Here is a 25,845-nt window from a genome sequence, read left to right on the forward strand (position 1 = left end):
AAATTGAGAAATGTTAGCATCTATAATTCCTATTATTTTATTTTTTTAATGTTTATTTATTCTGAGAGAGAGAGAGAGAGAGAGAGAAAGAGAGAGAGTAGGAGTGTACACACTGTCTCCTGTGTGAGTGGAAGAGGGAGAGAGAGGGAGGGAGACAGAGAGTCCCAGACAGGCTCTGCTGTCAGCTCAGAGCCCAACATGGGGCTCAAACTCAAAAACTGTGAGATCATGACCTGAGCTGAAATCAAGAGTCAGATGCTTAACCAACTGAGACACTCGGGTGCCCCTATAATTCTTATTATTTTAGGAGGAACTGAAGAAGATACATTCATAAAATTGTGAGTGACTAAATTTATATACAAAAAAAATCCTATTTTTTATCCTACCACATTCCATTTCCCAGTTATTATGGAAAACTATTCATTTTTAGATTTCAGTTTGTTCCAACTTTTCTTTTTTAAGTTTTTAATTCCAGTTAGCTAACATACAATATTATATTAGTGTTGGGTGTGCAATATAGTAATTCAGCACTTCCATATATCACCCTGTGCTCATCACAACAAATGCACTCCTTAACCCCCATCATGTATTAAATGCATCTCCCCACTGACCTCCTCTAGGGTAATCATCAGTTCTCTATAATTAAGAGTCTGTTTCTTGATTTCTCTCTCTCTTATTTTTTCCCTTTGCTTGTTTGTTTTGTTTCTTAAATTCCACATGACTGAAATCATATGTATTTGTCTTTGACTGACTTGTTTCACTTAGCATTATACTCTAGCTCTTTCCACATCATTGCAAATGGTCAGATTTCATTCTTTTTATGGCTGAGTAATATTCCACTGTGTGTGCATGTATATATACATCTATACCACATCTTCTTTATCCATTCATCAATCAATGGACACATGGGCTGCTTCCGTATCTTGGCTGTTGTAAATAATGCTGCTATAAACATTGGGTGCATGTATCCCTGTGAATTAGTTTTCTTGTATTCTTTGGATAAATACTCAGTAGTGTGATTGCTGGATCATAAGGTGGTTCTATTTTTAACTTTTTAAGGAACCTCTATACTGTTTTCCACAGTAGCTGCACCAGTTTGCATTCCCAAAAACAATGCAAGGAGGTTCCTTTTTCTTCACATCCTTACCAACATCTGTTATTTCTTGTGTTGTTGATTTTAGCCATTCTGACAGGTGTGAGATGATATCTCAGTGTGGTTTTGATTTGCATTTCCCTGATGATAAGTGATAATGATTATCTTTTCATGTGTCTGTTGACTATCTGGATATCTTCTTTGGAAAAATGCTTGTTCATGTGTTTCTGCCCATTTTTAATTGAATTATTTGTTTTTCGGGTATTGAGTTGTATTAGTTCTTTGGATAATAACCCTTTATTGGATATATCATTTGCAAATATCTTCTCCCATTCTGTACTACGCCTTTTAGTTTTGTTGATTGTTTCCTTTGCTGTACAGAAGCGTTTTATTTTGATGTAGTCCCAATAGTTTATTTTTGCTTTTGTTTCCCTTCCCTCAGGAGACATATCTAGAAAGAAGTTGCTACGGCCAATATCAAAGAAGTTATTTTTATGGTTTCAGGCCTTACATTTAGCTCTTTAATCCATTTTTAATGTATTTTTATGTGTGGTGTAAGAAAGTGGTCTAGTCTTCCCAACACCATTTGTTGAAGAGACTGTTTGTTCCCCATTGGATATTCTTTCCTTCTTTGTCAAAGATTAATTGACCATATAATCCTGGGTTCATTTCTGGATTGTCTGTTCTGTTCTATGTTCTGATCTATGTGTGCCAATGCCATTTTGTTTTGATTACTACAGGTTTGTAATATAACTTGATGTCTGGACTTGTGATGCCTCCAGCTTTGCCATTCTTTTTCAAGGTTGTTCTGTTTATTTGGGGTCTTTTGTGGTTTCACACAGATATTAAGATTGTTTGTTCTAGCTCTGTAAAAAAAATGCTGTTGGTATTTTGACAGGGATTTCATTGAATTCGTAGATTGCTTTGGGTAGTATGGAGATTTTAACAATATTTGTTCTTCCAATCCATGAACACGGAAGATCTTTTTCATTTCTTTGTGTCATCTTCAACTTATTTTAAGTGTTTTATAGTTTTTAGAATACAGGTCTGTCACCTCTTTGGTTAGGTTAATTCCTAGGCATCTTATTATTTTGGGTACAAGTATAAATGGGATTGTGCTCTTAATTTCTCTTTCAGCCACTTCATTATTGATGTATAGACATACAACAGATTTCTGGACATTGATTTTGTATCCTGCAACTGTACTGAATTCATTTAGCAGTTGTGTGTGTGTGTGTGTGTGTGTGTGTGTGTGTGTACATGAAGTCTTTAGAGTTTTCTATGCATAGTATCATGTCATCTGGAAATAGTGAAAGTTTGACTTCTTCCTTACCAAATTGAATACTTTTTTTTTTGTCTAATTGCTATGGCTAGGCCTACCAGTACTATGGTGAATAAAAGTGGTGAGAGTGGACATCCTTGTCTTGTTCCCAACCTTAGGAGGAAAGCTCTCAGTTTTTCTCCATTAAGGATGATATTAGCTGTGAGTTTTTCATGTATGGCCTTTGTTATGTTGAGGTATGTTCCCTCTAACCCTACTTTGTTGAGTTTTATCATGAATGAATGTTGTACTTTGTCAAATGCTTTTTCTGCATCCATTAAAATGATCATATGGTTCTTTTCCCTTCTCTTACGGATGTGATGTATCACATTGATTTGTGAATTTTGAACCACGCTTGCATCCCAGGAATAAATCCCACTTGATCATGGTGAATAATTATTTCAATGTATTGTTGAATTCAGTTTGCTAGTGTTTTGTTGAGAATTTGTTGAGGATAAGGTTTTCAAAACACAAAAGACCAAGTTTTATCAATTTAAGCCTAGAGAATATTTTTTTCTCCAAATTCAGACAAGTTTTCTAACTGATTTAGAGGCAAAAAAAAAAAAAAATCTCACATATCTAGGTTTGCAATGTTACAAGAAAAATTTAGGAAGTTAAAAGAACCTTTTGAAACAATGCTGGCCTAATGATCCAGACTATAGCAAATTGATTGTTTTCTTATTTCTTTTAAATGAGCCCATGTTTGATCATTTGACATTTACTATTTGATTATTTAATAACTTGCAACTTATTGCACTCAGTAATTGCCAGCCTGCTGAGTCTGACAAGTGAAATTCTAATATGAAAATGAGATTAATAACTGTGATTTAGACATGATAGCTTTGAATTTAGATCGCAAGTCTTACATCAGGGACCTCTGTTGAAAATATAATTTGTATTTCATTAATGTAATAAAACTATTGTAAATTTCCATTAAAATATTTTATCATTCTTTTCCCAATATCAAATTGTCAAAGGTGATCTTATGATTTTAGTGGGAAGTTTAGAACTCTATGTTATATGTGTGGCTCTTACCTTATATGTACCTTATATCCTGAACTGTCCAGCACAGACCCACATAATATAATGTAATCATGGATAGCACCTATGCAATGTGCTCCTTTTAAAGAGTTTGTGTTACCCAGTCAATAGTCCGTAACCTGCCCTTCATTGATGAAGACTTTGTTCTTTGTGACATCTCAAAGAAGCAAAAATAATTCAAGGTACTACTCAATACCTTAACACACTTATATAAAATGTACTGCTATTTTTAAATATATGCTTTAAAACTTAATTTCAAAAATATACCTGAGGGAATATAATTGCTTAAAACTTTGCAGTTCTTATAGAACTTCATATCTACTCATATCTATTATGGATCCCCTTAGCAATCCTTTGAGGTGCCACAGGTAATTTTAGAGATTGGAGTTGTTAAGAGGTTAGTGAAGAATTGGGAGAGAAGAAACAAATCTTCCTTACAGAAGGGTTCCAAATAATATAAATAGATAGCTCTCCCTCCAGGAGGTAGAGCTTAACTCCCAACTTCTTCCTTTAAGTATGGGCTGGGCTTAGTATAGAATATTAAAAGGGGAGGGGCGCCTGGGTGGCTCAGTCGGTTCAGAGTCTACTTCCACTGAGGTCATGATCTCAAGGTTCATGAGTTCGAGCCCCACATCAGGCTCTGTGCTGACAGCTTGGAGCCTGGAGCGTTCTTCAGATTCTGTGTCCGCCTCTCTTTCCGCCCCACCCCTGCTTGTGCTCGGTCTCTCTCTGTCTTTCAAAAGTGAATAAACATAAAAAAATTAATTGAAAGGGGAAAATAGTAACTTCACAGTGGAGAAACCTGGCAATACCTTAACTAAGTGATCAAGATTTATATCCCCAGTAATGTCATAAGCATATCATGCACCCTGTGATATGATGGGAGGTGATAGGCACTTTACATTATTCCAAATTATGCAAAATGAAGTTTCATTTTTTTCAAAAAAGTACTTGCATATTGATACCCATGCTAGGACTGAAGTGAGTTCCTGCTGAATGTGTTCCCCACTCCATTTCAAATCAATCATTTCTTAATGTACAGGAAGAAAATTTTATGCAGATATATAAAAAGAATGCTGACAGTGGTGCATATTTTAATTTGCATTCAATTTAATAAAATTGCAATTTAAATTCTTATTAAATCTTCAAAGAGAAATCCTATCTAATAAATGTACATATAAATCTAGTATTTTTGTTAAAATAAAAAACATGCAGTTCTCCCTTTGTTCTTTGATCAGCGCCCAATTGACTTATAAGTTTGGCAGATTAATTTCCCCTAAACATTTGGCAGCATTTATAAGCCTGATTAATTCAATTTCCTTAGACATTTTAAATTAGAATTACAAATTTTAACACATCCAAGTCTCTCAAGCATTTCACACACCTAACAAGAGAGATTTACAAATCTAATAAACAATCTCTTAAACACTTAACTACTACTTACAAACCTTAAAAGTCTAAATTTCTAGAGTTTTAAAGTATTAAATATTTAAGCAATAAAATATTGTATACAAACAACTACTCTTTTCTTGCAGTTATCAAGTTAAAATCATAAGTACAAAAAGTATATCTCTTAATTATTTCATCTTAAAACCAAAATTATAACATCAAATAAGTAATCTTTAAAAATTCAAATTAAAAACCATAAGTGTATGCATGCCTGGTTGGCTTAGTCAGTAGCATGTAACTCGATCTCAGGATCATGAGTTCAAGCTCCACATTGGGTGTAGAGCCTACTTAAAATTAAAAAATAAATAAATAAATAAAACCCATAAGTTCAATATCAATCCGTTTTCTTAAACATTCAAATTTAAATGACAAATTCAACATGACAGATTCTTTAATGTCAAATTACCTTCAACATTTACAAACTTAATGAACAAACACACCCAAGTTACATGAGGATTATAAAACTATTCCTAAACTTAGCATAAATGTATTATATGCCTTACTCCCATATTTTCTCTATACATTGTAAACATTTACATATTTTCAAACACAATATGTAAACATCTGCACTGACATAAATGACCTGGGGAGTCATTTGCCGACTACAGGGAGAGAAGGTCATCCAGGCCAGATGAAAGGTGTTGGTAAGTAAAGACACCAGTTTATGGGCATTTGGGTGCATCTTCCAAGATTAGCAGCACCTTTCTTTTAAAAATGGAGCTTTACAAGTTCTCTCCTTTTCTTGCAGACACTGTACATGATTTTTAATTGTCTGAATAGAATTGCGATTTGGTAGTCCGATGCACGCTGCAAATAATCTGCTTACTATCTTGTTGGTTTCTGAATCCTCTTTATGTTTTACTTCTTATCTGTCAGACTCATTATCATTTAAGATCGTTTTATTGATGCATTGCTACATCTCATTATATGATACCTATTTAGCTCTTTTTCATGGATGGATGCCCATAAAATTATCTATTCCACTCTCCAATTTGTCATTAAATTCTTTGTTCCATTCATTAATACATAATTATTTCAGGGAATTTTTCAACTCAGTAACTTCACAGTCACCATCATTTGCAATTAACCTCTGACTACTGTATAATGCCAGGGGTGGGAGAAACATAGAAAATTTAAGTCAAGCTCATATTCTGTTGAAGTGCCAACTCAACACTTATGTTCACTCTCCCATGGGATATCTTCTCTTCTTCCCCATATCTTGTAGAAACCTAAAGGGGAAGAATTGCATTAAAATCACAGGAGTGTTGCAACATTTCTAATATCAGCATCCTCATTTCTTATTCGAGCCCATCAATAGGTTTGTGACTTCAATTCTGATGATTGTGGATGAATCATCTCACTGATAGAATTTTATTTAACTTAGATAATAAGGCAAAGATTTATAATTGAGAGATGTTGTTATGAAACTTTAAAGATATTGAGAAAGAGTATGAAAAACTATAAAAGGGAATATACTGCAAAAGAGTCAAAGTTAGTTTAATTCTGTCATTAGCACTTTCCCTAAAAGTTTCAAATACCTAGATCTCTTTTAGTTAACATTTCTATTTCCAATATCACTAGAATTTTCCATTTTAATATCCAGATTCACTATGTTTGCTTGCTTTATGATTGCCACAAAGGTAGAGACGTGGGATTAAATTTTGGCTTTTTTTTTTTTACTTCACTTTTCTGTTAGTTTTCTCATCCTAAACAAGGGGATAAAACACTGGCTTGATATGAGTTAATATTTGCAAAGCTACCCAGTACAGTTGCTGGTACATAGTAGGTGTTCCAAAAATAGTTGTACATTTTTTCAAGCCATTGTTTTTCAGCTTAGATTCACCTGTGGTGTTAATTATATAGAAAATCTTGCATATTCCAATGCAACCTTTTTATTTGGTTTTTAAACACTTTATTATTTTCTTTTTCTTTTTTTCTTTTTTCTCTTTTCTTTCTTTTAGGGAGAAAGAGCACACACACGCATGCGTGCAAGTTGGGGCAGGACAGAGGGATAGGGAAGGAGAGAATCCTAAGCAAGGCTCCATGCTCAGTGCAGAGCCTAATGCGGGGCTCAATCTCACAACTATGAGATCATGACCTGAGCTGGAATCAAGAGTCGGTCACTCAACAACTGAGCCACCCAGGTGCTCCCCAATTCAACCTTTTTAAACAAAGAAAAATAATGTTGTGCACCTTTTTTGAGGAGGTTTGTTTTGTTTTCATCTCTCCTGCAATGAAAGCAGTTATTTTGCATCTGATCTCTCAGGCAGAGTGGTAAATATTTTTGTGATGTAGCTAATATTACAATTGTTTAATAAAGAATGGTATGCTGGGGTGCCTGGGTGGCTCAGTCGGTTAAGCATCCAACTCTTGATTTCAGCTCAGGTCATGATCCCACGGTTTCATGAGTTGGTGCCCAGCATGGCTCTGCACTGACAGCATGAAGCCTGCTTCAGATTCTCCCTCTTTCACTGCCCACTCGCAGTGTCTCTGTCTCTCTCAAAATAAATAAACAATTGTTAAATTAATTACTTAATAATAAATTAAAAAATAAAGAATGGTATGCTACCATCACTTGCCATATTTGTCAGTTTTTTTATGAGAAATTGATTAACTCTCCAAAAAGAAGAGGGTCACTAACATACTAAAAGAGAGCGAAAGAGAGAGAGAGAAAGACCATTGCCTTTATTATGGAACTGTAGGTTATTAAATTACAGGTATTTGACATCTGAAAAAACCTTTTTCAACTTAACATATTTCACTAAAGAGAAAATTGGAAATCAGAGATAGGGTACAACTCTCGATTTATATGGCAAATCAGCCAGTGAACCCAACTCTCCTGAATCCAATCTGACTGTATATCCATTATGCCATGCAGCCTAGATAAACTGCTTACTTCATACATAATTTCCTCAACCAAAATTCTTCTGAGCAATGATTAACTAGCCGTCTTTATAACTCCAGTTCTTATTAAAACCAAATTTTATCTTTCTGGTGTCCATTTACTTAAGTAGGTGGCTCTAGCCTCAAATATAATTTCAGACTTATCCTTATCTGATATGGTAGTGAAAACATTAAACTCTGACTTATTCGAAAAGATTATGAAACAAAGACACAAATGCAAAATGCTAAATGAGTTGAAAAGCCATCTTATTTTCTCACTTTTATTTTTTTTTAATGTCTCAGGAGTCATTCTTTAGCTATGAGCAGTGAATGGTATTTCAGCATCATTTGGTCTGAATATTCTAGCACCAGTTCTGCCATTACAATAACCGCATAAATCAGTACATGCATGTCTGTTCACATTCTGCATCATTCTCCAAAAAAGATTCCAGATACCATAATGTTTTCAATTCACAATGCATAAATTTAAGCAATTATTAACTCTTTTTAAAGAAAAACAAGCATCATAGACATTTTTAGACTCCAGAGTTTTGCAGATTCTCATTTGAGAAACACTACCAATTGTCTCATCTTTTTGACACTTGACTCTAACATACCAAATTAAGGACTGCTAGGTTTAAACACCATGTCAACAGCAGCAAGTAACTGCTAAAACACCTGACCACACAAAGAAGTTTTTAAGCATGGCCTGGGAATATTTAGCTTGTTAGTACAAATTTGTATGTTTATATAAAAACCAGACCTATGCTAATTGTCCTTTAGAACAACACTGCTTTGCACTACATGACAGCAATCTATGATTTTTTCATAAGACTCATCCTGAATGATCTCAGAGAGTTATGCTTTGCACTCTTCCTCTAAGAAGACGAAACATAGTCATCAACGAATACAAGTTGTATCATTAATTTTATTATGATATTGCATAAGCAAGATGCATATAGTTCCTTGAAATCAGTCACTTGTGTGTACACATTATGTCACAGCCTTTACTTGATCATTTATCCCTAAATCATCTTCCTCAAGTGACTTAACTTTCCTAAATTGTTTACTCTTTAAAACAACAACAACAACAAAGTAAAGAACAAAGACTCTGGAGCCAGATAATCTGGATGTGAATCTCATCTCTGCTCCTACCAGCTGGGTTACCTTGACCAAGATACCAATTTCCTTTTGCCTCATGTTTCTCAATTGCAAAATGGGGAAAAAATAAGAACCACCATATGAAATTAAGTGAGTTAACATGTGTAAGGTGCTGAGAAAAATCACAACCACATTAGAAGGGCTACACAAATGTTGGTTGTTATTAACCACCTCTAAGAATTTTTGAGAGAATAGGATAGTGTGTATAATACCAGTAGCATGGGGCCTGGCTTATGATTAAGGCCCAGTGACTAGTATGAATAGTAAGTACTATTTCTCCTGATGACCCAAAATATTGAATTAGAGAGGCACCTGGGTGGCTCAATCCGTTGAGCATCCAACTCTTGATTTCGGCTCAGGTCATGATCTCATGGTCATGTTTGAGCCGCTCATTGGGCTCCATGCTCAGCACGCTTAAGATTTTCTCTCTCTCTCTCTCTCTCTCTCTCCCCCTCTCCCTCTCCCTCTATCTCTCTTTCTCTCCCTCCTTCAGCCCCTCCCCAACTTTCTCACACACATGTGTGCTTTCTCTCTCTCTCAAAAAAAAAAATACTGGGGCGCCTGGGTGGCGCAGTCGGTTAAGCGTCCGACTTCAGCCAGGTCACGATCTCGCGGTCCGTGAGTTCGAGCCCCGCGTCAGGCTCTGGGCGGATGGCTCAGAGCCTGGAGCCTGTTTCCAATTCTGTGTCTCCCTCTCTCTCTGCCCCTCCCCCGTTCATGCTCTGTCTCTCTCTGTCCCAAAAAATAAATAAACGTTGAAAAAAAATTTTTTTAATAAAAAAAATTAAAAAAAGAAAAAAAGAAAAAAAATACTAATATTAAAAATAAATAAATAAATAAATAAATAAATAAATAAATAAATAAAATATTGAATTAGATATTAGCCATAAAGGATTAAAGGGATTTAAGTAGTTTGTAAAACTCAAAAATTATTGTAAATATTATGTACTCAGAGGCAGCTATAGTGAAAAGGCACAAGCACGTATTATGCACAAACGTAGAGTGGGCACAAACAGATGTGAGCTTGCCTTTTAGTAATTGGGTAACTCTGACTAAGCTATTTAACTTCTCTGTTGATAGCATGAAATTAAAAGTATTAATCCAAAAAGATTCTTGTGAAATTGTAATGAGATAATATATATGAAACATATATATGAAATATATACTCCACCGATGTTGTATCCTACTCTTTTCATTCAAAAACATTGGTTTGATTGTTGGGACTAATTTCCCCACAATACAAAACACATCTTTGGACTTTAGCAAATTTATAGCAAGTTCACTTTATAGGAAAAAAGGTACTAAGTTCAACTAAGTGGTTCCTGTGTTCTCATAGTTTTCAACTATCATCTTTAAATTTCCTGTTATTTTCCAGATTAAGTAGGTAAAAGTGTTGTAGATCAAAAGCCTTTTATGTAGTGAGCATTCATCATTTTTAAAAGTTCCTTAAAATGAAGATAACACTTCGATGAAGTTTTTCATGCATTTTTCTAACAGTTCAGGGAAATGCAGTAGAAGTAAGATATGGGTTAATAACACTGTACCGAAAGGAGAGATGGGGGGAAAGAAACACTAGCCGGTGTGATGAGAAAGTGATTTATAGTAGTAATGAATTGAAGCCCTTCCAAAAGAAGTATTTACCAGAAGAGTGCTTTAAAATGTCAACTATATTGCTAAATTATAAATACTTTTAAAATAAAATGGGAAAGAGAAACTGTTGTGAATCATTGATTTCATCCACTTTGGGACAATGACATTGCTAGGGAATGACAGATGGCCTACTGGCCTCTGAATGCTGCTTTCTCCCAGTGCTGCTTCATCTAAGACCTCTGACTGTTTACCTGTCATTCTCTTTCATCCCAGAGCCATTAACAAAAAGGGGCCTTACCTGTTCAATACGTATGCTAATTAATGGTCACAGCTGCAGCCTGGACATCCTCCTAAAGAATGCAGAAGGACCTGGAACCTAACCGAGCTTCGGGGAAGGTATTTACAGTCCATCTACCCTTTTGTCTGATTGCCTAATGTGTTCCAGCCACAGTGCTAGACAGTATTATATCATGTCGCCCAGGATAGAACATTCCTTGTATCTTTATTCAAATTAATTAGCTGAAAGAACTCTAAATCATTTAAATTTAAAAGTAGATCTACCTACCTTAAATTTTTGGACTATGTAAATGATCTTGGCATCAAAATTTAATCATTTAAAATTTTATCTGTTCTCCACTGTATATCCGTTACACATTTATTTTAGAATATCCTGTCATAGAAACAGTTTGTTCATCTAAAAGAGATCTTCAAAGTAGTTTTGATTTTGTTCATGAAATTAACAAGAGTTTTGTCTAAACTAGTTCATAATAGTTTGTCTGCACTCGTTCATAATATTGGTGGATGTTTGCTATCATTATTTCAATTAAGCAAAGGACTTGCGTCATGCCTTTACATTTTTCTGAGTTCTTATTTCTGTAACGAATAATATTGAATGCTCTCTAAGGTGAAATTTAATCAGAATTGCTAGGTACATAGCTCTGTTAGAGGGCTCCTTACTAAGATTACAATGCTGCTAAAATTGGTGAAGCCTACAAAGCATTTATCAAATAAGGAAAATTTAACAAATTCTCTGAAATTTAATTAAGCTGAACTTTCAGCTTTTAGAATATCCCATTATAGTAATAGTTTTCTTCAAACTTTTCCTTAAATAGGAAATTATTTCACTTTTTTATGTTTATTAAATCAATATAATATTGTTGATATAAAATTACAAGTACTATAAGGATGTACAAATAAAATGCAAAAGTTTCCTATAATCCACCCCTAAAGAAGTAACCATTGTTAATCAATCTTATTGGCCCAATATTCAGGTTATTTTTTTTAAATTGTTTTTATTTATTTTTGAGAGAGAGAGAAACAGAGCATGAGTAGGGGAGGGGCAGAGAGAGGGAGACACAGAATCCAAAGCAAGCTCCAGGCTGTAAGCTGTCGGCACAGAGCCCAACATGGAGCTCAAACCCACAAACCGTGAGATCATGACCTGAGCCGAAATCAGATGCTCAACCCACTGAGCCACCCAGGCTCCCCAAGTTATTTATTTTTATTAATTTAATCCCTCAACTTAGCATGTAAACTATGTGTGGATCACTTTTTGTAATTCTCTCACTTTAAATAACTTCTTCAATTTACAGACCACATATCATTTCAAACTTGTCAGACAGGAAAGTTTATTCAGTTTAATTTGACAGTATAAAATAAAAGCCATTTTAAATTTCTTAATGGATATCACGATCCCATGATAATATTCGCTTTTTGAGCTTATGAATTCACATCTGTCCTATAAGGACTTTATCTTAACTCAGTAATACCCAATACAGCATATAGAACCCTTTGAGATCTGATGGCATCAATTTTCCAGCCTCATTTCTTATTACCCCCTTTTTCCTGCCTCCCTGAACACACACATACATACTCTCATAGAAGCAGCAAATTTGCTTTATCCATTCTTCACATTCTTTCATACCTCTACACAAGTCATTTCTTCCATTCTGTCTTCTCACATCATCCCGAAATTCTTAGGTACCTCTTGCCGGTAATTTTTGCTATTCTCAACCAACTTTGTGATGCATATTTATGCAACTTGTTTATTATACTTACTTCAGTATATTATAATTGGGTTAAATGTATGTCTCTCCAACATTGTAAGCCTGGATTAAATTATGTTCTCAATAATGAGTTGATAAATTGAGTGAGTGCATAGATTGATCAATGGATGGATGGTGGGTACATGGTTGGATGAATTCATAGATGGATTAAAAATGGATGAATGTATGATGAGATGTCTATTTTAATGAGTATAAGTAAGACAGAATGGAATTTCCTGAGACAAAAAGGCCCCATGTATTCTGAAGTAAGACCCAAGGTTTTCTCTGAACAAGAGGCAGCATATAGAAGTTTCCATGATGACCAAACATTTAATAATATCAGATAAAGAGATATCATGCTCCCTAATTTCAAACTGTATTACCAAACTATAGTTATTAAAATAATGTGGTGCTGACACAAAAACAGGCACATAGATCAATAAAACAGAATAGAGAGCTCAGAAATAAACCCACACTTATACGGTCAATTAATCTACAACAAAAGGGGCAAGGACATACAATGGCAAAAAGACAATCACTTTAAAATTTCCTTTTTAATGTTTACTTATTTTTGAGAGAGAGGGAGACAGAGTGTGAGCAGGGAAGGGGTAGAGAGAGAGAAGACAAGGAATCCAAAGCAGTCTCCAGGCTCCAAGCTGTCAGCACAGAGCCCAACATGGGGCTCAAATTCACGAACCACAAGATCATGACCTGAGCCCAGTCAGACACTTAACTGACTGAGACACCCAGGGGCCTCAAGACAATCTCTTTTAAATAAATAAATAAATAAATAAATAGCGTTGGAAAAGCTGGACAACTAGATGCAAAGGAACGAAACTGGACCACTTTCTTACACCATATACAAAAATACATTCAAAATAGGTTAAAGACTTAAATGTAAGACCAGAAGCATAAAACTACTAAAAGAAAACAGGCAGTAAACTCTTAGACATTGGTCTAAGGAATATTTTTTGGATCTGTCTCCTCTAGCAAGGACGACAAAAATAAAAATAAACAAATGGAACTGCATTAAACTAAAAAACTTTTGCACAGTTGCGGAAACCATCAGTAAGACCAAAAGGTGATCTACTGAATGGGAAAAGATATTTGTGAATGCTGTAACTGATAAGAGACTAATATCCAAGATATATAAAGAATCCAGAAACTCAAAATTTACAAAAAAGAAGCCATCCAAATAAATTGGGCAGAGTATCTGAATAGACATTTCTCCAAAAAAGATACGCAGATGGCCAACAGACAATGAAAAGTGTTCAAATCGCTAATCACCAGAGAATTGCAAATCAAAAGTATAGTGAAATACCACCTCACACCTGTCAAAATGGCTATTATCAAAAAAGTAAGAAATAACAAGTGTTGGCAAGTATGTAGAGAAAAGGGAACCCTCATGTGCTGTTGGTAGAAATTAAAAATGGTAGAGAAAAGATGGGAAACAGTATGGAGATTCCTCAAAAAATTAAAAAGAGAACTACCATGCAATTCAGTAATCCCACTTCTGGATATTTATCTGAAAAAAAATGTAAACACTAATTCAAAAAGATAGAGGCATGCCTATGTTCATTGTAGCATTATTTACAATAGCCAATGTATGAAAAAAAAAAAACCTAACTGTCCATTAATAGGTGAATAGGTAAAGAATATGTGATATATATTTATACGGGGGAATATTACTCAGCCATAAAAAGAATGAAATCTTGCCATTTGCAACAACATTGATGGACTTAGAGGGTATTATGCTAAGTGGAATAGGTCAGAGAAATAACAAATAGCATACTAGTTCACTTATACGTGGAATCTAAAAAAAAAATGAACAAACAAAACAGAAACAGACTCATAGACACAGAGAACAATCTGATGGTCGCCAGAGGGGTGGGTTATGGGTGGAGAAGAAATAGGGGAAGAGTATTCAAGGGTACAAACTTCCAGTTATAAAATAAATAAGACACAGGGATTAAATGTACCACATAAGGAATATAGTTAATAATATGTAACAACTTTGTATGGTGACAGGTGGTAGCTAGATTTATCATGATTACTTTGTAATGTATAAATATGGAAGGTATACTATGTTGTACACCTGAAATTAATATGATATTGTATGTCAACTGCACTTCAAATAAATAAATAAATAAATATATAGTCAACACTGATACTAATTTTATGCCCCGGAAAAAAACTTTTTTAAAGAAGAAAAAAAAATGTTCTAATTATAGTACTTTATATGAATTGCTTACACTTGTATCTAATTATCATTTGAGAATAAATGATTATATGTATCATTAAATATGTGTTAGATGAACATTTTGCTAGAATTAAAAACAATATGCTTGTGTGTCCAACCACTTATAATTTCCATTATGTATATTTTATATCACACATTATTATTATTATTATTATTATTATTTTATTATCTATGAATACGACCCATGCCTCATATCCTAAATGGGGTACTTGAATTTCTAGAATTAGTAACTATACCTAATCCAAAGACTTCAACATACCAGAAGACTGCATTTATCATACTCTCATTGTTACCCTGCACCTGGCAGTATTGAAATCTTCCCTAAAATATCTAGTAAAATAGGATTTTGTAATGGTGCTTCGTATGCTTAAGGTAAAAGACAAACAAACAAAAAAACATAAAAGTTTAGGAGAGTAACCAACACTGATACTACTGTGGGATATTGACTGATACCTCCTATGTAACAGGTAGGGCGTCGAGCACTGGAAACCCAAATGTGTCAGACGTGGTTCTTACCTACCACATGCTCAGTTTCAAGGAGAATTTAGACAAAATAACTGTTTTAAATTCTTGGCAGGAAACAAGATGGGCTAAAAATGAAATAATGAGTGAAAAGCCTGAATTACAACCCAGTGTAATAAGACTTCTTAAAAAGAGATCAATACAAATCTCTATCAGGTAGGTTAATTGTGTGGTTAGATTGTGGAATAGTAGAGCCCAGGAATAATGTTCAGTTTTCTGGTCCTAGCCTTTCTTTCATTTTAAAATCTAGAAATGAGGCCCAGAAATATTAAATCACTTCAGGCCTTGGGTAGGTCACGTAGCCTTTATAGGTTTCGTCTCGTGCTGATGTTTTTCCTATAGGCCCAGAGAGAATGGGTAAGAATAAACTGGCATATGTCATAAAGCTAAATCATAATGCAGGTCTCAGGAGGTTAACTACTAGTAAGATTAAGGTAATATCTTATTGCAATATGATTCAGTTCTCTAACATTCTAGTTTTTAAAAATTTAGGTACCTACCATGTGCTAGGCTGGCTGACATAACCACTGAGATATGGTAGTTGACCATCTTCTTTTTTTCTTGGGGACACTGTATTTTATTTTACCTATTTTTAATACTTTTTAATTTGCATACATATTATATTTTTGTTCATTCCTCTGAATTATAATTATTTGCCTGCTGAAATTCTTCTTATAAACATGTTGTTTATTAATAACTCAGAGAAATTCAAATTATACTTTAAAAATAGATGTATGGATATTTGAAGGACTGATTTAGCAGTTATTTCTGAGGCAAAACATTGGTTTACTATGTGTGTTTTCTCTCCCCAAGAAATATCAGTCTCTTTACAAAGGAACTATTTCCCTTTTTGTTCTGAAATTGTAACCAGATTTTGCTGTGAGAAACAAAGCATGAAATATACTTAATATCTTCAGGAAGTAAACACTGGCATTAAATTTTCTGTGACAGAGCTAATTTTTATCTTCTATGGTCCACTTTTAGCCTTATGAATTTTTCATTTATCAAAATTAATATAAATAACACAAGTAAGCATTGCCTTTTGACAATGCAAGCCAAGCCAAATAATATATTAAGAAAACCAAATCAGCTTATTTTCTCAGTCTCAGACACAAAGGAGAAAATGCCCTAAGTATTTTTATGTCATCAGCATTGTTAATATACCATGATATATTTTAGGTGCACTTACCTTTGATCACAATAAATACAAGCAGAATTCTTTCATTAATACAGCTTTTTAAAATGTTTCACATTTATATATTCTTGGTAGCCAGTTCATTAGTTTTTGTTTTATTTTTAATAAAATGGATACCTGTTAATTTACAAAGGACCTAGTTTGATGTTAATGAAAATTAAAGCTCATACGACTTATACCATACTTTTTTACTAAGCAAATTTCATTCCTAGCTATTTACTCAACAGGTGTATCCAATACATACATCTATATATTCTCCAAAGGACAAATAGAAGAGGGTCCCAACACCTTTATTTGTAATAGATCAAAAACTGAAAACAACCAAATGTCCATCAACAGTAGAATGGATAAATCGTGGTGTAGTCATACAATAAAATAATAAATAGCAGTAAAAAAATTACCAACCATTGCATGCAACCATATGAATATCACAATTACAATATTGAGCAAAAAAAACCCAAGCGCAATAGAAAACATACATATCACATGTTTCCATTTATATAAAATGCAAATACCAACAAGCTATTATGGTGATGGAATTGAGAATAGTGGTTACATTTTATAAAGGTGGGAACAATAATGTCTGGGAAGAGACACCTAAGAACCTTCTTAGGTTCTTATAGGGTTCTTCTACAGCCTGATCTGAGAGGTGGTTTTTGATATTTTCACTTTATAAAACTCATAAAGCTGATGATCTGTTCACTTTTCCATATTGTTTTATTCTTTAATAAAAATATTTGTCCAAAACACAAAGAAAAAGAAATTGGTGCCACTTAAATTAGTTGCTGGCCTAGACTTATCTAGTATTCCCTGCTCAAAACCTGACTTTTCTCTCTTTTTTTCTGCACTGTCTCTTGATTTTTAAAAGATGCCTATTTTCTTTTCTCTCACGGGTATATAGGTTGAGATCATTGGTTGTGGCAAAAATTTTGTGTAGCTGTCACAAAGAAATAAGTGCTATAAAAATTTACTTATAGGGTCTCATGAAGCTTACCTATCCTTCTCTAGCTGTATTGATATCAAAGTATACATTTTGTAAAAAAGCAATCACATAGGTAACTAGAAATAATAGCAATTGAACAGGACTGCTGTGCCAAAATGGTTTTCTCGCATTAAGTTTTTTTTCAAAACTTTTCTGTTGACAGCCTACTGATAATGTTGTTTGCTGAACTGAACTGTTATAGTTTTAATTAGTAGGAATGAAGAGTTAATGACGTTTTTAATCAAATGATTTGAACATGAAATTTAAGTAGCTATGTTTTCATAATAAAAAAATAATGAGTTGTCAAAAACAAAATTGATTTGCAAGATCTTGTTAAGCCACAGAAAATTCAGCAGATGCTTTAAAGGTAAAAATAACCATAGTGATCATTTATTCTACAAACATTTATTTCACATCCACCATGAGAATACACTATTCTGGGTTAAAGGGTATGCAGGAAAGAAGGAATAAGTAAAGTAAATATTAAATAACTAGATTGGAAGCAAGAGAATAAAACAAACCATTATACTAGCATTAAATATAGGTACATAATAATGTGGTTTCTCAATAGGAAGGGGTGTTTTAGCCTAAAATTGGTAGAAGAAATAGCAAAGAAATAGAATAACTTTTGGTATGATTTTTAAACCAAAATAAAGAGGTATCAATAGACTGACTATATGTTGGAGTATAAATCAGTATAAGTTTCTGAAAGCAATTTCATGTATTGAATTTGTTCTTTTAAATTTGTGCTTGTACACTTTGAATTAATATTTCCATTTCAAGTCATCTATCCTAAAGAAATAAAAAGAACTGGGAAAAATACTTTTTCAAATATTTGTAAAACATTTAGAGCATAATTGGCAATTTCTTTAATAATATATTTCCCATGATAGGTTTTTCCCAATTTATTGTTTAAAAAGTTGTCTTATATTGCAATGAGTCTGTCATAAGAGATTCTGGTACAGTGATACTTTAGAGCAGCTTAGTAAATACCATTTTAAGGAAACAAAATGAGATTGATGACTCTTGAATTAAAACTCAGTGGATCTTGGGGGCATCGGGGAGCTCAGTCAGTTAAGCATCCTGCTCTTGATTTCAGCTCAGGTCATGGTCTCCTGGTTCGTAAGTTCTAGCCCCATGTGGAACCCTGATGGAACCCCATTTCAAGCCCTATGTTGGGCGTGCTGACAGTGCAGAGCCTGCTTGGGATTCTCTCTCTCCCCCTCTCTCTCTGCCCTTCCTCTGCTCCCATTCTTTCTCTCTCTTTCTCAAAATAAATAAATAAACTTAAATAAAATAAATAAAATGCCAGTGAATCTTGTATTTTGTGAAAAATAGCCACATTATTATGTTATTGCTAGGAAATGTTTGAAATGTTTATGTAGCTAGCTAGCATCAGCTGGTAAGGAAAGTCTTCTCAAAATCTTATCGAAAAAGAAATCTTATTTGTTTACTTAGATATTATTTTAAAAATCCCCCATCTGGGATATATGTCACTGCAGTATTCTAATCATGATAATATAATTAGTTTCCAAGAACTATCTGATAACTTAAATGCATTTGGAGGCTATAATGTAGTTGTTGTTTTCTGAATAAAATTATGTTTTGATGGAGAATTCTAGAAATATTTAGAGTTATGTCCATTTCCCTTCTCATATCCTTTCCCCTATGCTCTGGTTTCAGTAGGTCTTATCTAAACTGTGCTTAAGAGATGACCAATCTCTATCTGCTAAACGAATGGAAAAACAAAACATGTAGGTGCTTGTGAATCTTTAGGATTTAATGCTCATCTTCTCAAGCAAAGAGAATTGTTATTTCTCAAATTCCCTCACACCTGCTAAAGAGAGATTAACTTTGTAGGCATTCTTATTTGGAAATCTTTTATCTTTTTCTTTCTGGAGGAAAACCTTTCTTAAAAAAATTAATTTACAGCAATCCCTCACATCTGTGTGGGATACATTTCAAGAACCACAGTAGATGCCAGAAAACATGAATCATATCAAATATGCAATCTTTTTCCTATGCATACACACCTATGATAAAGTTTAACTTGTAAATTAGGCACAGTAAGAATTTAACAGCAATAACTAATAATAAAATAGAAAAATTATAACAATATACTGTAATAAAAGTTATATGAATGTGGTTTCTCTCTCTCAAAATATCTTATTGTACTGTACTCACCCTTCTTCCTGTGCTGATGCAAGATGATAAAATGCCTACATGGTGAGGTGAAGTGAGGTGAATGACGAAGGCATTGTGAGGTTAAGGTAGCGTTAGACCACTATTGATCTTCTGGTGATACATCAGAAGGAGGATCATCTGCTTCAGGACTGTAGTCAGTCATGGGTAACCAAAACTGTGAAAAACAAAACTGGAGATAAGGAGGCACTGCTGTAATAATAGTGAAATGTAACCAAAAGATAAAAACATCATCACTGTGCATTAAATGTTTCCCCATAGACTCTCGCATTTTAGTAGGGTAGTAGATATTGCTAATGTTTCCCAATATCCTCTTTTCTTCTGATTCTGGGTATGAGGGAGACTACATTTTCCTACCTCTTAAAGTCAGTCATTGTCTTATAAGCAGTTCTGACAAATGAAATGTGAGGCAAGGTATGTGTCACCAGCAGTAAATACTGGTGCTCTACTATCTAGCGCATTCTTCCCCTTCTGTGCGAAGCAGATATCATATGATGTGGTGTGACCACATGGAAAAGAGCCCCGAACCAACCCATGTTGAACATGTACAGCAAGCAAGAAATTTCAAGTCACTGAAATGTTGCCACCATGTTCGTTGAGTTCGTTGCCACAGTATAACCTAGCTCATATGCTTCAGAGTATCACTTGTCTGTCTGTGTCCATATACGGTCTTTCTTCAAGACCACACATGCATTCATTAACAGTGAAATAAACATAGATTAGTGTTCGCAATATGCCTTATCTCCTTGATTTAAAAGTAGAACAAGTCAGTGCTATGTGTTTAAAAGATTCAAATCATCAAAGTATAGTTTTCCTTTCTCTTTCACTTTAGAAGCCCGTGACCGGTAAATACTTCGTAGAAATTCAAGAGCCCTGAAGGTACAGCATCAGTCTCTGTGAGAAAGATTAAGTTAAGGTATAAAACAAAAATTTAAAAAAATATTTTCTTAAACATAATAGTTTATTTGTGTTTTATGTAAAAGAAGCCAGGATGAAAATCTAGGGCTCATATGGTAGATCCACAGTGTCTCCATAAATCCAAGTTCCTATTTTTCTGTTCCACCTTCCTCAGTTCATGGTTTTATCTTCAAGGTTACCCCTCAAAGATAGCTACCACAACTCCAACTATTGCACTGACCTCCAGGCCTGCTGTAGGAGAAAGAGGAAAATGACAGAAGAGTGCCCTATCCAACTTTCTTTAAGCAGCCTTCGTGATTCTTCCTGAAAATTCTTTGTAACCCTTCCTTTTACATCTCATTGGCCAGAACTGGGTCACATAAACTCACTGACTTGCAAATGTGGCTTGGAAATATAGTCATTTAGCCAGAATTAAAAGGGGGATGGATATTAAACCGCAACTATAATCTGGACCACGCTCCTTGCCAAGGAATCTATCCTATGTGGGCTACAATAACTTTCTATATAAATTTTCTTTTAACTCCTTAAAATCTAACTACTATCCCTACTCCTCCTGCATATACAAAATGACATCACTCTCTTAAGTATTATGCCTTGTCCTCTATTCTTGACAAGTTAAATGATCCTTTTTGATTCCAAATCACCTGTTACAACTTGAAACTCTTACAAATTGAAATGACACTACTCTCTCCTGCTTCTCCTCTTCCCTTTTTGATTATTCTTTTCCTTGTGTTTTAATTTGCTATCTCACATGGTATGCTCCATAGCTCAATACTTGATCTTTGATATCAGTATAACTTTGATATCAGTATAAACAACTTATAAACAACAATATAACTTTGATATCAGTATAAACAACTGATCTTTTCCTTATCACTGACAAGGTAAGCTTATCTGTCATGTTTGAAGACTCACCAACAGAAGACACTTACTGCTGAGTGTTCAATCATTAAAATTAAGAAAAAAACAATATGGCATATCAGAACATAATTCTGTTTGTTGTACTAACAGCCTATATAACAAAATAGAAAATGACAGAGCACCTACTGTTTAAGTATATTGATTGGATTTAACTTATACTCTTTCATGTGCGGAGATTATCATTTATCTTAAGAATCATGCTTCTGTTGGAATTTGCCTCAAAGCAATATATTAAGTAGTATTTGTTTAATTTATGTGCAACACAAATTCCAGGTCATGAACATTTTAACTTAAGAAATATTTACTCTTTGCTTTTTGAAAAAGCAGATACATTCATTTCACATTTTAAGGCATGAGCTTATATAAGTCCATTTCACAGCAATATAATCATATTCACATATTCACATTTCTTTGGCATTACTGAAATGAGAGTATCTAATGAGTGGACACAGTTGATATTGATAGATTCTTGACATGAAGTTAACCCTTGGAGTTTATGTCAGTGAGTCCCTTAAAAGGTACTCTGCAAGTCACTCACTGGGGACTCTCAAGTTTAACAAGGACTTCAGATAAACCAGATTACTTTATTTTTAATTTTTTTAAACGTTTTATTTATTTTTGAGACAGAGAGAGACAGACCATGAACAGGGAAGGGTCAGAGAGAGGGAGACACAGAATCTGAAACAGGCTGCAGGCTCTGAGCTGTCAGCACAGAGCCCGACGCGGGGCTCGAACTCACAGACCGAGAAATCATGACTTGAGCCGAAGTCGGCCGCTTAACCAACTGAGCCACCCAGGCACCCCAAACCAGATTACTTTAAACTTAGATAGTAGATCAAAGTAGGATATGTATATAGACAAGACTCTTCTTGGAACAATCTCTTTCCTGTCTTCCACTTGTCAGCACTATGTCAGCTTTGTGCCTTTTCTATGTGCTCCTATAGCACACATATTTTTGTCTATCAGAACACTCATATATTTACATGTCCCGTCTTGCGATGAAACACTGATCACTAAGCTTTGTAATCTAGACAGTTTAGAACCCCAGATGGTATATTCTATTTGGAAATCTCAAATACTACATTTTATAAAACTATTTGTTCTTCAAATAAGGAAGGAAAAAATGAATATGAGCCTTTATGGTGCAAATTTATTCTGATTTTCCTTCTAATTATTTGTTCTATTTGTACACATACTAATCAGGATTTGCAAATACCTCAACTGAATTATTGCATTTATTCATTTATTATGCAACAGATATTGATTGATATCTACCTATGCAAACCATAGTGCTAGACATCAGAGATACAAAAGTAAATAAGACAGGGAATAGTGGAGAGCAAATAAGCCCTCAATGACTTGAATACACATTGCCGTTGATTTTACATGTGTTAATTCTACAGTGAATTAATTTTAGAGCATTTTTTAAATTTTGTATCAGGTAATCATGAAATGTGTAAATAACTTCCTGTACACCTTAATAAATAATTTTGTATAATCATTTTCTGTGCCTTCAGTTGTGTATACAAATACCTGTAGGTTAGCTGATCTTCATTTACTTCTAACTGAAAAACTCACAAATGCTTTCTTCAGCTGTATGGTGAAATTTCTGAACTGAATATTCTTTATTTAGATGACTCTAACATTCTAAGTCATAATTTTAGATGATTTTGGATCATTTGTTTATATACCTCTTAAAATTTCATGATTAAATATGATTTCCTGTATCCCTGAAAATGAGTATTTTTCACTTGGACAGATACAACCCACTTATACAGAGTCAGCTCATGTACTGGAAACAAATCTTGCTGTTTGCCAGGGTGCATATGCAGTCTTGCTCTGCACTAGGAACTCTGCTGGCATGAACTGCCTCCCATAGGTGTGGACTCTCCTCACCTAATTTATGCTTTGGCTTCAGCCTTTTCAAAAGTCTTCGTATGCTCATTGTCTTTTATCAGCTTACTTTTCCTCCTGTGAGATAATGAGCACAGAAACTAGGCAAGACCACTATTCATCAGGAGAAGAAACAGAAAACACCGACGTATAAAGAGGGAGAAGGAAATACACATTCTGTGTGTGAAGGTACAACTTATTATCAGTTCCAGGCACCAAGAAAGCTGTCAATGAAAAAGAACCATTCTGGGGCACCTGGGTGGCTCAGTCGGTTGAGCGTCCAACTTGGGCTCAGGTCATGATCTCACAGTTCATGGGTTCAAGCCCCATGTCAGGCTCTGTGCTGACAGCTCAGAGCCTGGAGCCTGCTTCCAATTCTGTGTCCCTCTCTTTCTCTGCCCCTCTCCCACTCACACTCTGTCTTTCCCTCAAAAATAAATAAATGAATATTTTAAAAATTTTAAAAAGAAAAAGAACCATCCTGGTCTAACAGCTCTTCAGAGCAGCTGTATTGGGGATAATGTAGTGAAAGCACATACATTTTTATTGTAAGAGTGCAATGTGTGAGTTCCGAAAAAGGAGTCGTCTTTTTATATTACCTTGTCAACCAGAGGTAAACAGGGATATGAAGCTTAATGGATTTAGATTTGAGGAGTGAGAACTTGAGGCTAAGAGGAATCAGTTATGTCTGGAAGTGAGGTTCAGTAGGTAAGGTATTTCCCACTCAGCCCATGTTGGTAGTGCAATGAGCTCAACAGTAGCCCATGGTCATTTAGAGTCCATGACACCTGGCACTGTACTGGCAGAGTCCAGGGATCCTCAGCAAACCAGTGACTGACTTCTGTGTCAGAGTAGAACTTTCCCTGACTTTGAGATATCAGTGAAAACTTGGTGTCTTGAAAGACAAGGGAGAGTATCCCTGGTTGCCATTTTAGTTGGCCTTTCCCAGATCTTAAGGTCTTTCAGATGCTGAGTATTACTCTACACTCAAACCCAGATATTCTGTTCACCCAATGCACTTTCTACAATATTCTATTGTTTAAGGTTCTTTGAGTTTCAATTAACAGAATCTAATTATAGCTATTTGACCCAAAGAGATATTTGGATATTGGGGTTTCTCACAGAACCAAGAAAGAATGACCACATCACAAATTAGGTCAACTTTACAGTCCTCTTAAATCTACTCTCTACACCACTCACCTACCAACCTGTTCTGGTCTCTGTATCTCTCATTTCAAATATTCAAGTGTCTTGGGGAAGAGTGTCTGATTGGTCCATCTTTGGTCACAGGTTTGTCTCTAGGCTAGTCAGCTAATAAGATAGGGAGGAGATTGGGTATTGCAAATATAGCTGCTGAGATAAAATGATAAGTCATTTTAGAAAGAGTGGCCAGTTTCCAGTAGATGTGCCCTACACAGACCTTGCAGCCTCTGATCTGAAATTTCAAATGAGCCATACTCTTCAGATAACATGAATAGGATTACATGTGGCATAAGAAGTTAGAGACTCAAAAAAAAAAAAAAAAAAAAAAATAGAGACTCTTCTTCCAAAGGGATTAAAAGGTCTTACTAGTATATACCAAAGACTGGGTCTTGAAAATAAAGTAGTGAATGAGGGGCACCTGGGTGGTTCAGTTGGTTGGGCTTCCGACTTCAACTCAGGTCATGATCTTGCAGTTTGTGGGTTCGAGCCCCATGTCAGGCTCTGTGCTGACAGCTCAGAGCCTGGAGCCTGCTTCAGATTCTTTGTCTCCCTCTCTCTCTCTGCCTCTCCCTGGCTTCTTTGTCTCTCTCTCTCTCAAAAATAAATAAAGGGGCGCCTGGGTGGCGCAGTCGGTTAAGCGTCCGACTTCAGCCAGGTCACGATCTCGCGGTCCGGGAGTTCGAGCCCCGCGTCAGGCTCTGGGCTGATGGCTCGGAGCCTGGAGCCTGTTTCCGATTCTGTGTCTCCCTCTCTCTCTGCCCCTCCCCCGTTCATGCTCTGTCTCTCTCTGTCCCAAAAATAAATAAACGTTGAAAAAAATAAATAAATAAATAAATAAAAAGATTAAAAAAAAAATTTTTAAGTAGTGAATGAATGAATGAATGAATAAGTCAATAATTCTAGTGAGAGGTTATTTTCCAAAAATGAAACCAAATGTCATAGTAAAGTAAGGATTTGAAGTGAGAAATTTTATTGTATTTTCCCACTTTTATTAAGATATTCAACAGGTTATATTATATGTTATTAACAGATATTATTATTATATGTTCATTATAAGCCAAGGACATTGCACCAATTAACTGTAAGACCTTACATAATTCTTTTAACTCTCTTGAACATCACAGTGATTTCTAAAATCCTCTAAAAGGGATTCAAATGAGATAACA

General features: G+C 34.7%; 1 protein-coding gene across 2 annotated transcripts in view; it reads left to right on the plus strand.

Moving 5' to 3' along the window:
• Positions 1-25,845, plus strand: part of HTR1F (5-hydroxytryptamine receptor 1F) — a 152,517-nt gene that overhangs the window by 81,350 nt on the left and 45,322 nt on the right. For both annotated transcript variants that reach the window (XM_045036770.1, XM_045036769.1), the window contains exon 4: positions 10,812-10,934. The gene's annotated coding sequence lies outside the window, so the exon portion shown is untranslated. The remainder of the gene's footprint in view (positions 1-10,811; positions 10,935-25,845) is intronic.

The sequence above is a fragment of the Felis catus genome, chromosome C2 (genome assembly GCF_018350175.1).
Source record: "Felis catus isolate Fca126 chromosome C2, F.catus_Fca126_mat1.0, whole genome shotgun sequence".
NCBI lineage: Eukaryota > Metazoa > Chordata > Mammalia > Carnivora > Felidae > Felis > Felis catus.